Source organism: Pyrus communis, chromosome 7 (assembly GCF_041283825.1).
Source record: "Pyrus communis isolate YQ-2024b chromosome 7, ASM4128382v1, whole genome shotgun sequence".
NCBI classification, from domain to species: Eukaryota; Viridiplantae; Streptophyta; class Magnoliopsida; order Rosales; family Rosaceae; genus Pyrus; species Pyrus communis.
In genome coordinates this window covers 18,915,959-18,929,806 of record NC_142571.1, presented here as the reverse complement: position 1 = coordinate 18,929,806, position 13,848 = coordinate 18,915,959, and the positions used below count along the sequence as shown (strand labels likewise).

Below are 13,848 nucleotides of genomic sequence, written 5' to 3'. Positions count from 1 at the left end.
GCGCGGGCACATTTTCTAGTTATCATATATACTAAAACCCGTAGGGGTTGTTTACTGTGGATGACCAGTGTCCGGACGGAACTGCCCTCGCTTCTCTGTTTTCTTTCCGTTTGTGTCCCTGTTTTCCACGAGGCGCTCATCTTATTCTCTCGACTTCGAGAGTCATCTTAAGTTAGGGTTTTGTTCCTTCGTTGCTTTTCTTGATTTCGGCTTTTGCTCTTTTCGTTTTGGTTGTTCTTTCTTCCAATCCTCTGTTTCCTGTGATAACCATGCTTTCTTTCGCGGAAAGGGTTGCTGATTTTCGTGGTTTAAGGGATTTTCTCTCTTTCACTTTCTCCGTTTTGCTGAAAAACCACCCAACCAATAAACGCTTTCGGTTTGATTCGAAGAAAAATTTTACCCATAAAGGATAGCATTTCTTGGTGAGTTCTTCGGATCTTACATCTGGGGTTTTCTTTTGTTCAAATATGGGGTTTTGTGATCGTGGTTTTCCTTTTCTTTTTTCTTTTAAATTTTTTTTTTTATTTGAGATTTTGTTTGGGTTCTCTTTTTTTTAGATGAGTTTTGCATCCCTGTAAACCTAGATTTGTCGGCGCAATGTGGAAGGTCATAAAATTGGTTTCCAAGGTTTTTTTTCTTCCTGATCTTGCGATTGCTGATGCAAGGGTTTCAGAGTATTTCCCAATCTTTCCTTACATAGGTAACTAAATCTCACTTCTTCTCAAGTACCCAGAAGTCAAATATTTAATTTTTCACTGTACTTAATCTCTTTTAGCAACCTCCGGTTGTCCTCTGCTTTTCTCACTGTCCAGTGTTCATCGGGTCTCTATTTCGATTCCTCGGTGTGCTGGTCAAAATACCAAACTTTCCAGGTTCGAAACCAAAAAGCATATTTGCAAATGGATTTCCTCGCTTTTACAGATTAGTTTTCCGTTTGATGCATGTTGATTTTTTTTGTTTTTAGTGATTTTGGTTATCTGATTTGTAATATTTGTTCTTCATTTTTATTAGATTTCCAAGTTTTTTTTTTTTTTTTTTTGGGTTTTTTTGTTCTGCAGAAATTACATTTGAAGCCTGCGAAGACCTTTGTGTTTAAGGTGAGTGGTTTTGAAATTCCATGGTTTTGATTCTACTTGCAGCCTGAGGTGTGATTTTAGATCTGAAATTTCCCAGCTTTTTTATTAATTTTAACCCATATTAATTAACTGTAATTAATTATTATTATTATTATTTTCGGGTTATGTAGCTGAAGTGGCTAAAGCTAAGAAAGAACAATTGTGGGTTAAAATCTTCATATTTGAAAGTTGGATATCAGCCTTTGAAAGGCTTTGTGAACGTGTTCTCGCGTGTGCAGCAGACCTTCATAGCAATTTGGGGTGAGTCTTCGCGTGTACATGTTGCTTTATTTCAGTTTGTTCATTTTCTTTAGCATTTTTGTGCAATTTTTTGGAAGCCTAAATGATTCAGAATTGGAATTTATGTGTAAATTGGTAAGTGTAGGTGTCATTATTCTTTGTTTGCCTACTCTTTTTTATGTGTAAATTTTGTCAACGGTTTGTTCATTCAGATTCATATTGGGATGTTCATGCTTTCAATAATTAATTAATGGCATTAGTGATTTATGAGCACTCAAGCGGGCAAAAAACTTTGCTTCTTAAGAAAATTGGGATAGCTTCTAAAAATGGCTATTGGGAAGCAAAACCTGTTTCAAATTAGTTTATCACTAATCATGTAGGATATTTCCACTACATTACAGACCATGGTTATGATAAATTAATACAAATCATGTGGTGTGATATTTCCATAACTACCTATGTTTGTTGTGGTTTTGTCGATCATACTCAAAGATGGCTTTTCAATTTTTTTTTTTTTCTTATAGGATTTACATTATGTGGAATGATATTACTGTGGACATCCACTATGTGGGCATTTTTGTTCCTCGGATTTTCCTCTATTTTCCCCGCTGTTTCCTTCTTTGTACAGTCCACTGACTGTTCTACCCTTTCCATCTACATGTTCACCATCGACCCACCCTCTATTTTAGTTGTATGTTCTACAGTTTTCCATTTGTTTCCGCTGGTTTAACAGATTTCTTTTCTATTGTTGTTGAACTTGCTCTGTCTCGCTATTCCTCTTTCGTACCTCATGGATTCCGACTGTTTGCATACCTGTTAAACCATAGAAGCCATCATCGATTCAGTCTTTGTTGTGACGACATCCTCTTAATTTTGTCTTGGTGTTGCTAATTCCGGTTGTGCTTGCACCCTTCAAAACATTCATAACACTTTGGATCAATTTTATGAAGCATGGCCTCAATTTTTTCCGGGATCATTGTGCTCATCACCTTACTGTTCAGGAGATCCAGTTGTCAAGGTTCAAAGCAAAAAAAAACTCCTTAACAGATGGATTTCCTTGCTTTTACCCATTATTTTTATGTTTGTGGATGTTGGTGTCTTATTTTATTTATTGTTTTATTAATTTTGCTTATGTAATTTGTGATTTTGTCCTTCCATTTCCTTGAATTTTGAGTTTTTTTTTTTTTTTTCCTCTGCTCAAATCAAAGTTGACTAATTTTTGTTCATTTCTTTTTATCTTTGTAGGAAATTTTGGCTTTGTCATCACATCACTCTTGATACTCTGTGTGATATCTGTGTGGCCATCAAAGGGTTTACAAACAACCACACGATTATTGAAAACGGCCTTTTGTCTAAGGTACTGGTCAATATTTCCCAATATTACTCTTATTTACTGATTTGGGTTGATATTATCAATGTGATTTGCCTTTAAATGTTTTTTTTACTACAAATTTAGTTTTGAATTTTGTGTTTGCCTGAATATGTTTGAAAATATATGTATTCAAGAATGTTAAGAAATCACAGCTGTTGTGGGAACTAAATTTTGTCAACTATTTTTTTTTTAATTCCAATTAATGCTAAGATATTCATACTTTGTAGAATTAATTAATGGTCAAAGTGATTGATAAACATTCAACCCAACAAAAAACTTTGCTTTTGAACAAAATTGGGGTAGCCCATAAAAATACATATCGGGAATAAGTTGCTATTTCATTAGAGTATTTATGCTTTTTTATTTGTTGTGTGATGCTATATTAACTGTATTTCATCAAAAATAAAATTTAATAAGCTTTCTTTCATAAAAAGTTTTGTATTAAAATAACATTATTTTGTTTTACAGATCCAATTTTTAAGTTTGTGATTTTTAAAGTCATCCTTTGTCATCTATTTTATGTTTATAAATGTCATATTTTCTTTCAAAAGAGTCATATCCAAACATACTTACACATGTTATTTGATTTGGATAGTCATAATAACACAATGATTATTATTTGTTAATAGTATAAAAATTTGTGGTTAATATATTGTTTTCAGCAAAATTAAAGGTTAGTTTCTAATGGATATACAGATCTTTGAGAAGACACGAGCAATTTAGTTGATTGCATAGGATCTACGCATTTTATCCTTAAGGTAACCAACTTAAACTTCTACATTTATTTATTAATGGTTTCATTATTTGTTTTTCATTTTGATTTCTATAATTTTAGCAACTTTTATTTATTGTTTTCGTTTTGTTAAATTGAAGAATGACTTTTCTTTCAAAGCTTTTTCGTTTTTGGTCTAGGCTTTGTTATATTTGCCTGTGTGCTGTTTATTCATTTATTTTTCTTACTATTTTTTTTCAAATCTGTTTTGCAGTTCATTGGTTTTCAAGTAATTGTGAATATTTGTTTTTCATTATGTCTAAAAAATTAGTAAATGATCGAGGAAGTGATGCTATAAAACGAAAGCAAAATATTGATGACGCTGATTCTAATGTGCTTCCGGACTATGACAATCGTTTGAAAAAAATGTGTAGAATAAATTGTGTGCAGAATTTTGAAAATATTGTTCCGAATGCAGTTAATGCATCTCTGTCCCTTAATTTGTTAGATGAAAACAACGGTTCAACTAGAAAAACTTCTTTTGATAGCTTTGTTGTCGGGTCTGTTAACGAGGATCAAATGTTAAATTCTAGCTTGGTTAAAAAACAAAAATATACACGTGAACAAAAAGGGAAAAACATTGTTAATTTATCAAACAATACTGGAAACAAAGTGTATGAAACGTTATATATTGAAGATCGTAATCTCATCAACATGGGGCAAGCTTTTTTTCAAAAAAATAGAAACGGTGCGTTTCAAATTATATACGACAATTATGTTTAGTCTATTTTTATTGTTTCTTTCATTGTGTATTGTTGCTAACTTTTTGGTTTTGTTTTTGTTTTTTTGCCATATTTTTTTTGTAGGGGTTATCAGAGATTATATAGACTTGGGTGATAAGATTTATAAATGTGTTCACTGTGGTGCCTATTTTTGGTTAAAAGAATCTCTTAAACAAAGTTGGAAAAAAACTGAACCTATTTTCACTCTTTGTTGTCAAGAAGGAAAAATTAAATTTGAACCTCCAAAACCAGCACCAACTTTTTTAGATTCTTTGCTTGATCCAAATGGAGGTCCAAAAAGTTTGTCTTTCAGAGAAAATATTAGAGCTTACAATTCTATGTTTTCATTTACTTCTATGGGGGCAAAAGTTGATCACTCAATTAATGATGGATCAAGTCCTTACATTTTTAAAATTAGTGGTCAAGTTTGTCATTTGATGGGATCACTTTTACCTATGGACAATGAATCTCCAAAATTTGCCCAATTATATGTTTATGATACATATAATGAAGTCCAAAACCGTCTCAAAGCTCTTGGTTCTCATGAAAATAATGGAAGGCTTGATACAAAAATTGTTCAAGAATTGATTAAAATGTTTGATCAGTCAAATGAGTTAGTCAAACTTTTCCGAATAGCAAGAGATAAATTTGAAATTGATGGACTTATCAATTTAAAGATGAGTTTATTAGGCAGACAACAAAATGATGGTAAACAATATGATCAACCAACAAGTGATGAAATAGGGGGTTTAAGAGTTGGTGATATAGGTTTGTCTGACTCTAATAGAGACATCATTATAGATTGTAAAAGTGAAGGATTAAAACGTGTTACAAAATTGAATCCAAAATTTATGGCTCTTTAGTATCCTATTCTTTTTCCTTATGGTGAAGATGGGTATAAACCAGATTTAAAATGGAATGAAAATTATAAAGGTCCAAAAACGAAAAGACAAAGGATACCCATGAGAGCTTATATAGCTTATCACATTCAAGAAAGAGAACCATCCTTAACTACGTTGTTAAAAGGAGGTTGACTTTTCCAACAATATTTGGTTAATTCTTATGCAACACTTGAGGAAGATAGACTAGATTACATTAGGCAAAATCAAAAGAATTTGAGAAGTGAAATTTACAAAGGCATTTATGATGCAATGTCAAGAGGTGACAATGACGCAAAGAATTTGGGACAAAAAGTTGTACTGCCTGCTTCGTATACAGGAAGTCCTAGATACATGTTCAATAATTATCAAGATGTTATGGCTATTTGTAGAGAATATGGTCATCCAGATTTATTCATAACATTTACCTGCAATGTAAAGTGGCCAGAAATTATAAGAGAATTTGAAACAAAACCAGGTTACAAGCCTGAGGACAGACCTGATATAATTTCTAGAGTTTTTAAAATGAAACTCGATGATATGCTTGATTTTATCAAATCTGGAAAGCCTTTTGGAGAAGTTGATGCAAGTAAGTTCTAAAAAAACTCTCTTTATTTCTTATTTTACATTTTTTGTTCTTTGTTTTTTTTTTTTTTTCTTCATGCAACTAACCTCCTGTTTTTTGTGGTTGTTTTGTTTCATTTTTCTATTGATTGTTTTTCCAAATAGATGTTTGTACAATTGAATTTCAAAAAAGGGGTTTACCTCATTCTCATATGCTAATATGGTTGAAATCAAAATTTAAGTGCTACTCTGCAACAGATATAGATTCAATAATTTCAGCTGAGTTACCCGACAAATCTGCTAATCCTCGGCTTTATGAAATTGTCAATCAATTTATGATTAATGGTCCATGTGGTTATAGTAATAAAAATTCTTCTTGCATGCGAGAAAATAAATGTTCCAAAAGTTTTCCCAAGCCGTATAAAAATGAAACAGTTTTTGAACCAAGTGATTTTCCTATTTATAGGCGTCGTAATGATGAGACCAAATTTGTTATAAAAAATGGAATAAAAGTTGACAATAGTTTTGTTGTTCCTTATAATTTTGAATTACTTTTGAGATATAATGCTCATATAAATGTTGAACTTTGTTGTCAATCAACACTTATAAAATATTTGTTTAAATATATAAACAAAGGTCCAGATAGAGCACGCTTGATTCTTCAACAATATCCAAATCATGAGATATTAACATATTTAAATTGTAGATATATATCCCCTTATGAAGCTGTTTGGAGATTGTTTCAATATTCTATACATCATAGAGAACCTTCTGTTGAACGATTACCAGTCCATTTACCGTTGGAACAAAATATTGTTTTTAGTGCTGATCAATCATTGCAATCAATTGTTAATCAAAATGCTTCTGACCATACAATGTTGACAAGTTGGTTTGAAATTAACAAAATTTATAGTGATGCACGTTCTTTAACTTATGCTCAAATTCCCTCAAAATTCTTATATGATACACGCAGAAAAATTTGGAAGCCGAGAAAACGTGGAAGTTCAATAGGCAGAATAACATATGTACATCCTGCATCAGGTGAGTTATATTATTTAAGAATGCTTTTGAATTTGAAAAAAGGTGCATTAAGTTTTGATGATTTAAAAACTGTTAATGGCGTTGTCCATACTTCACATCAAGATGCATGTCAATCATTAGGATTGCTAGGTGATGATAAAGAATGGATTGAGGCTTTATCAAATGCTGTAAATATAGTGTCATCTACTCAATTAAGACAATTATTTGTTACAATTATTTTATTTTGTGATGTTGCAAATCCTCAAATTCTTTTTGATAATTATTGGTGTGACGACCCGTCCCGAAATAACATTTTCATATGTGTGAAGTGTGTTTAATTACCCTAAATCTTTATTAAAGTTGGATGGAAGAGACGTTTTCGGCCGTTTATGATGATTAAGAATGATTAAGTTTCACTGTGCACACACGGATTGCACAGGAAACCTTACCTTTTCTTTTTTTTCTTTTCCGTGATTTCCTCTCATTTGTCCCTCACTCTCTCTTTTTCCCTCAGCTCCCTCAAACTCACTCAACTCTCATCTCTCCCGTCAAGCTCAAGCTCTCATTCTCTTTCTCTCTCAAAAACCCACGGCCAAAACAACAAGTTCATCAAAACTTCACAGATCGACGAAACAAAAATCACCATCTTCTTCGTTTCGATGATACGAGTCCAACCATACCAATTTCAGGTAAGAACTATAACGTTTTCACGTCGAAAATACGAACTCCGGTTTGGGTACTATTCATCAACTTTTTATTGGTTGATTTTTAGGACTTTTCAAGCTTATAGGAAGCTTCTTGAGGTCCTAAGGAGCCTCGGAGTACTTCGTTGGAGAAGTTTGGACGTCGGGATCATCGTGGTCAAAGTTGGCCGGAGCTTTCGAGGTTTTTTCCGGTGAATCCACGACGAGTTAGGGGTCAAGGCAGGTATGGATGTGTTCGTCTCGTCAATACCTTCATTTTGATATATAGTACGTCGAAAATGGTTAAGAAATGAAGAAGTTATGACACTTTGAAGTTTACTCAGAAATTCCGGCAAAACACCCACCGCCGGCGAAACCAGTCCGGCGACGCGAGGAAGAAGACGCGCGCGTGGGCAGCGCGTGAACAGGGCGCGTGGGGGCGCGTGAGAGCTCCAAATTGAGTTCTGAAAATTGTCACGCGTTCGTGACGTCGTGTAGATCACCGTGGTATATTCATACACCCAAATTGAGCAACGTATGAGAAAGTTATGGACGAATGTTTGATGTATGTGCGTTAAATAACGTCAAGTTGGTTACTGTTTGTATAGGTGAAAATTATACAGAAGAAGAATGTAACCAATCTAGGGGAGGGACCTACGAGACGTCGATGTGATCAGTGAGTGGGCAGTTATTTTTCAGTATATATATACGTATACTTGACGTATTTCCCAGAAAACGTATTTTAAAAGAAATACGATTTAAGTAACTTATCATATATGCATCATATTTTAATATGTGCATTACCATAATTATGCATACTGTTGCATGGTGCTGAGGAGGCCCAGGTAAGCTACATTTGATATACGTATGAAATACCTTTGAAATACATTTGATATACGTACGAAATACTATTGAAATACATTTGATATACGTATGAAATACATTTGATATACGTATGAAATACCTTTGATATACGTATGAAATACCTTTGAAATACATTTGATATACGTATGAAATACCTTTGATATACGTATGAAATACCTTTGAAATACATTTGATATACGTACGAAATACATTTGATATACGTATGAAATACGTTTGGAATACGATTGAAATACTATGGAAATACAAATGAAATATGATTGAGATATGATTGGAATATGATTGAGATATGATTGAAATATGATGAATTATACGATTGTGATATGATTGAAATATGATTGAGATATAATTGAGATGCGATTGTGACATGATCGAGATATGTTTGTGATATGATTGAGATATAATTGAGATACGATTGAGATATTATGCTGATAACGATCATGAGATATGATTGAGATATGAAGAATGATATGATAGAGATGTGATTGAAAGCTCATTTACTTGCACACGTATATTAGTGCTCCCGCCTAGAGATAGAGGCACAGCCTTCACGTGGATGTTCACCTCCCGCACCGCATGCTCGCCTTGGATCCAAGTTAGGTGCACAGCCTGTCGTATACACCACTTATGTGGGTACGACTTGTAGGTGACCTGCGATTTATCGCACAGCTTCGCGTGATTGTAGCACTAGAGCATATTATGTTATATACAGTGATGAGTTGCAGACCACGCGAGGTGGTACTGAATGTGTGCAAGATATACATGATGTGATGAGATGATTATGAGCTATATATACAGCCGAGGGCTGAGTTGATTGTGATGAAATGATTATGAGCTATATATGCAGCCGAGGGCTGAGTTGATTATGATGAGTTGATTATGAGCTATATATGCAGTCGATGACTGAGTTGATTATGATGAGTTAATTATGAGTTATATATGCAGCCGAGGGCTGAGTTGATTAGAATGAAAGAGTATGAGCTATGTTTATAGCCGAATGTTGAATTGATTATATGTTATTCCATCATATTCACATAGAGATGATGAGCATTCTGTTATGATACTTGGCATGACATACATTCATATTGTCTAGCATAATTTGAGATATATTACGTATATGAGTATATACTTTATTTCTGGGAAACTATACTTGTTTTACGGCGAGGGGTTAGTATATTCAAAGAGAAAAGAAGGTTTTGAATAAGTTTGTTTTGCTGACCCACTCAACTTTGTTTTGCGCCCCTCCAGGTTTAAGATATCAGAGCTTGGTGGCTACGAGGAATCCAACGGTGTTCTGACAGAATGGACAAAAATTAGGACTCACCTTTGGGTGTTTCATCTTAGAAATTGTATTTTTAAAGCTTCCGTACTGTGTAAATGGTTACGTCACTCTCACGTGACGGCCAGCATGCCCTCCTTCGGGATGGGGTGTGTCAGTTGGTATCAGAGCTCTAGGTTGCAGTCCTGTATATCTTGAGAAACTCCTAGTGAATTCTGTCAGAACTACACCGCCTCGTAGCAAACCACGTAGTTAGAGGAATTTAGTCTCCCTGATTTAGCTGTTAGGGGAAACTATTATTTTGGTGATTCAGTATATTATCAAAAAGGGACATTTTAAGATGGGTTATGAGTTGAATGTGAATCACCTTATGAAATGATGAACCTGAGGGAGCAAAGTGATGGATTAACCAATTGGAAAAGATGTTTTAGATTATGCAAGTCAAAGGAATCTTCCTTTTGACAGAAGGGTTGAGACGACTACCTGGTTTGAGTTATGAACTTGTATCCTGGTGGAAACAGGAGTATAATTCGTTGTCACCAAAGGAAACAGCCGATTGAGAATTGTTTAAGGACTTGTTTAAAGAAAAGAATTATTCCTTCGGCATCTTATGATGGTAGAAAGCAAGAGTTTGCAAATGTGAGACAAGGAAAGCTGACGATCAATGAGTATTATAGAAAGTTCTCAGACTTGCCTCGTCCCATTCGAATATTGCTGCTATTTTGATTGAAGTGTTATATTGTTTTAGGCTGGGTGGCATAAGGCAGTGGTATTTTGGGTGACCACTATCCATTGTAATTCTTACCAGGAGTATACAAGATGTTGTTGAGCCTTGAGGACTCTGAGAACATGTTCAGCGAGAGTAAAGAAGAATGATAAAAGAATGGGAATCAAAAGAGGACGATAAAGTTAATGATTCGTCATATCAAGAATATAGAAAGATTTAGAGCTTCAAGAGAAGTGAAGCTAGAGCTAATTCTTCCAACTGAGGTTTTAATGCCATTGGTCAAAGTCAAAGTGATAGATTTACTGGAAATTCCAGATTCAGAGTCAAGGTGACTCGAGTAAGGGAAATGTACCTTGTGTAGCAGGTACAAGACTAAACACTTTGGAAAGTGTGGAATCAGTGAATGTGGTTGTATAGACAGAAGGGATATAGAGTTATGAATTGTCCCTAGAATTAGTTATTACCCGACAGTTTCCTTGATACCACCAATATCAGTCCAGCAGGTGTTTGGATCATTAGTTTGGGTTATATGAACTGTGGGTGCCAAGATGTTTGATAAGTTGAATGTTCAGCCGAACAGACCACAAAAGGTGGATCCGGCTGACACATGAGGAATTGATGAGTAAGTCGTACAGGTTACTATAGGTAACTCCGGCTAATATGCTAGCATAACTAGTTGAGCTAGAGAATCAGCCGTACAAGTCATTTTAGTTGACTCTGGCTGATGTATTTCGTATTATGAATGATGTTGCCAAAGAAAGTGATGATGGAGCATGATTGAGGTGTTTATATGTAATTATCCCTGTGTGGAGTAAGATGGAAATGTAACACCTTCAGGAATTGTTGCTTACTTATCGAGACAACAGTGATTTATCTATATTGTGGGCTGCAGACCGTAATATTTATAACTTATTGGTTGGATCTGTTAAGCAAGTAAACAAGTAGGTTACCTACATGAGTTGGTGTTATTCAAGGTGTTCAATAAAGGTGAAAGTTAAAGTTATACCAGTGAATTTTATTTTGTGGGATATTGAGGAACTGAAAGTGATTTTAGGCACAGTTTAATGGCGTTAAATCATGACAAGATGGATTACTACGGGAACTTAGTTACTTTCCATCGATTTGATTGATCAGAGATTACTTTGGTGGGCAGGCAAAGTGGATTGAGTTAGGTCGTTAACATTGCTGTGAGAGCAAAGAGATTGTTATCAGAAGGTTACAAGGGTACTCATCTTATGCGGTACTACATAATGTTGCTCCTACTAATATGAAAAATGAAAAAGGGATTGGACACTTTTTCAATGTTTTCCCTGAAAGTTTACCTGGATTGCCTTCAGGCAGAAATGTGAAGATCAATATCGATTTGTTTCCAGGTATAAAATTTTATGTTAAAGATTAGTTCATGATGAGTTAAGAGAATTGGAAATTTAGTTAAAAGAATTGGTTGATAAAAGTTTCATTCAACCTAATACAACACTTTTGAGGAGCCCAGTTCGTTGGTGAAAAAGAAAATGGACTTTAAAGACTATCCATTGATTATAGACCATGGAATCGGGTAACGATTGAGAACCGTTATCCATGATGGTGTACTGATGTTTAATGAATCAGCTCAGAGGTATTTGTGTAATTTCAAAGATCGACTTGAAGTCTGTCCATTACCAATTGAAGATTTTGAGCGACGTTGATCCTAAGATTGTTTTCTGGACTTGTTATAGTCTTTATAAATTTTGGTGATGCTATGCGGATACTCATGCTGTTTCTTAAGTTGATGAATGAAGTATTCCAGGAATGCCTTGATAAATTGTTATCATTTTCATGGACGATATTCTGGTACATTCTGAGCCAGAGAAGAGCATGTAAACATATTAAGTCGGTGAAGTAAAGATTGTTAGAACGTTGGTTGTATGCTAAGTTTAGCAAATGCTAAAGTTAAATGAATCAAGTGGCATTCTAAGATTTGCTATATCTGCTGAAGGTATTCAAGTGAATCCTTAAAAGGCAGCAGGAATTGAGAAATTGGAATAACCACGAGCCGTAATTGAGATTCGGAATTTCTTAGCTTACCAGACTATCTCGGATGGTTGTGAAAGATTTTTCAGTCATTGCTTTGTCATTGACGAGATTGTTGAGAAAAGAGGTTATGTATGAGTGGGAAGGAAATTGTGAGCAAGGGATTCAACAACTGAAGTATTTCCTCACTCATGCACGTAATTTAGTATTCCCAGAGAATAGTGGTAATCATAAATTTTTAGTGATGTTTCTTGAATGGTATTGGATGCATGTTGATGCAAATGTTAGGGTGATTACATACGTTTCACGACAAAAGGAACCTCATGAAATGAATTACCCTACTGGTGATTTGGAAGTCATGATTACCATTCTTGCTGTGAAGTTATGAAGACATTATATTTGGTAAGAATGCAAGATTTTTACGAATCCAAAAAGTCTCCAATATCCATTACTTGGAAGGATTTTGATATAAGGTAGCGAAGGTGGATTGAATTGTTTAATGAACACAATTGTACGACCAGGGTGATCGTAGAATTGTTCTAGCTGATGCACTTGGTGAAAAGACGGTGGTAAGAGTTGATGTCTGGCACGCTTGCCAAGATTTTCTTCTTGTGGATTGGAAATCAACTGAAGTAAAGTTGAGAATGGAAGATTGAGAAGAAGTTGTAATTGCTAATTTTCAAGTTAAGTCTTTTTAGTAAGGTCGTACTCAAGACTCAAATGGTTAACGAAGAAAATTAAGAATTAACCAAGGCAAAGAAAGAAGGGAAAAAGAAAGATTGCTGAGTTCGAGAATAGGATGGTTATGATTGAACTTGAAGTGATAGTTGATCAATGTACCTAGTTAGTACATTTACTCCAGTGTTGAGTAACAACCACAGTGCAACAGTACTTATATGTTTTATGGAGAAGAGATTTGGGTTACGGAACTGCTGAGTTTCTTAAGTATGTTAGTTGCGCAGTTTCCGATGTAACGCCATAAGGACCATGAAATGTGTCGATTTTTGCTGATTTGTGAAAGAAATGCTTCTGGATAGAGAAGATTCGATCACGAAAGAGTTTTGGTAGGCCCTGAAACTATGGATGAGTCTTCTCAAAGTATTCAGGTGATTAAGTTTAACCTGAGAGTAGCCAGGAATGGCAAAAGAGATTAATAGTTGAACATGTCACTAATCGAATGTTTAACGTAGATGATCTTATAATTTTGAAGTTTTCACTTTAGAAAAGTATGATTCGGCTGGGAAAGGAAAGCAAATTAAGTCCTAAGTACATCGGACTTTATGTGATCATCGAAGAGTAAGTGAAGTTGCTTGAATTACTTCCAGAGTTATTGTAAGAGCATGATGTGTTTCATGATTCAACATTTTTAGAAATTTCATCACGAAAAGAAATAGTGAGATTTGGAAAGGAGACAAAATAAGTCTTAAACACATCAGACCGTTTTTGACCACTAAAGGAATCGATGAAGTTGCATACAAGTGGTGATGTCTTCAAAATTGGCTAAGGTGCATAATGTATTATTTTTCGATGCATTGTCACTAGGTGGTAGATTCGTCACATGGAGTTCTGGTGCAACTATTGAGA

The 13,848-nt window shown here is 34.6% G+C and overlaps 1 long non-coding RNA gene and 1 pseudogene across 2 annotated transcripts; both read left to right on the top strand.

The window, feature by feature from the left end:
• Positions 1-2: 2 nt before the first annotated feature.
• On the top strand, positions 3-5,699 carry LOC148695838 (uncharacterized; annotated as a pseudogene). Its single transcript, XR_015964437.1, has 7 exons — positions 3-422; positions 558-700; positions 813-1,097; positions 1,247-1,376; positions 2,601-2,712; positions 3,424-3,485; positions 4,306-5,699. The product of XR_015964437.1 is annotated as an uncharacterized LOC148695838 (transcript).
• Positions 5,700-7,706: 2,007 nt separating this feature from the next.
• Positions 7,707-9,680, top strand: LOC148695837 (uncharacterized). The gene is made up of 3 exons (XR_015963986.1): positions 7,707-7,873; positions 7,975-8,042; positions 9,497-9,680. It is a non-coding gene; the product is annotated as an uncharacterized LOC148695837 (long non-coding RNA).
• Positions 9,681-13,848: the final 4,168 nt, after the last annotated feature.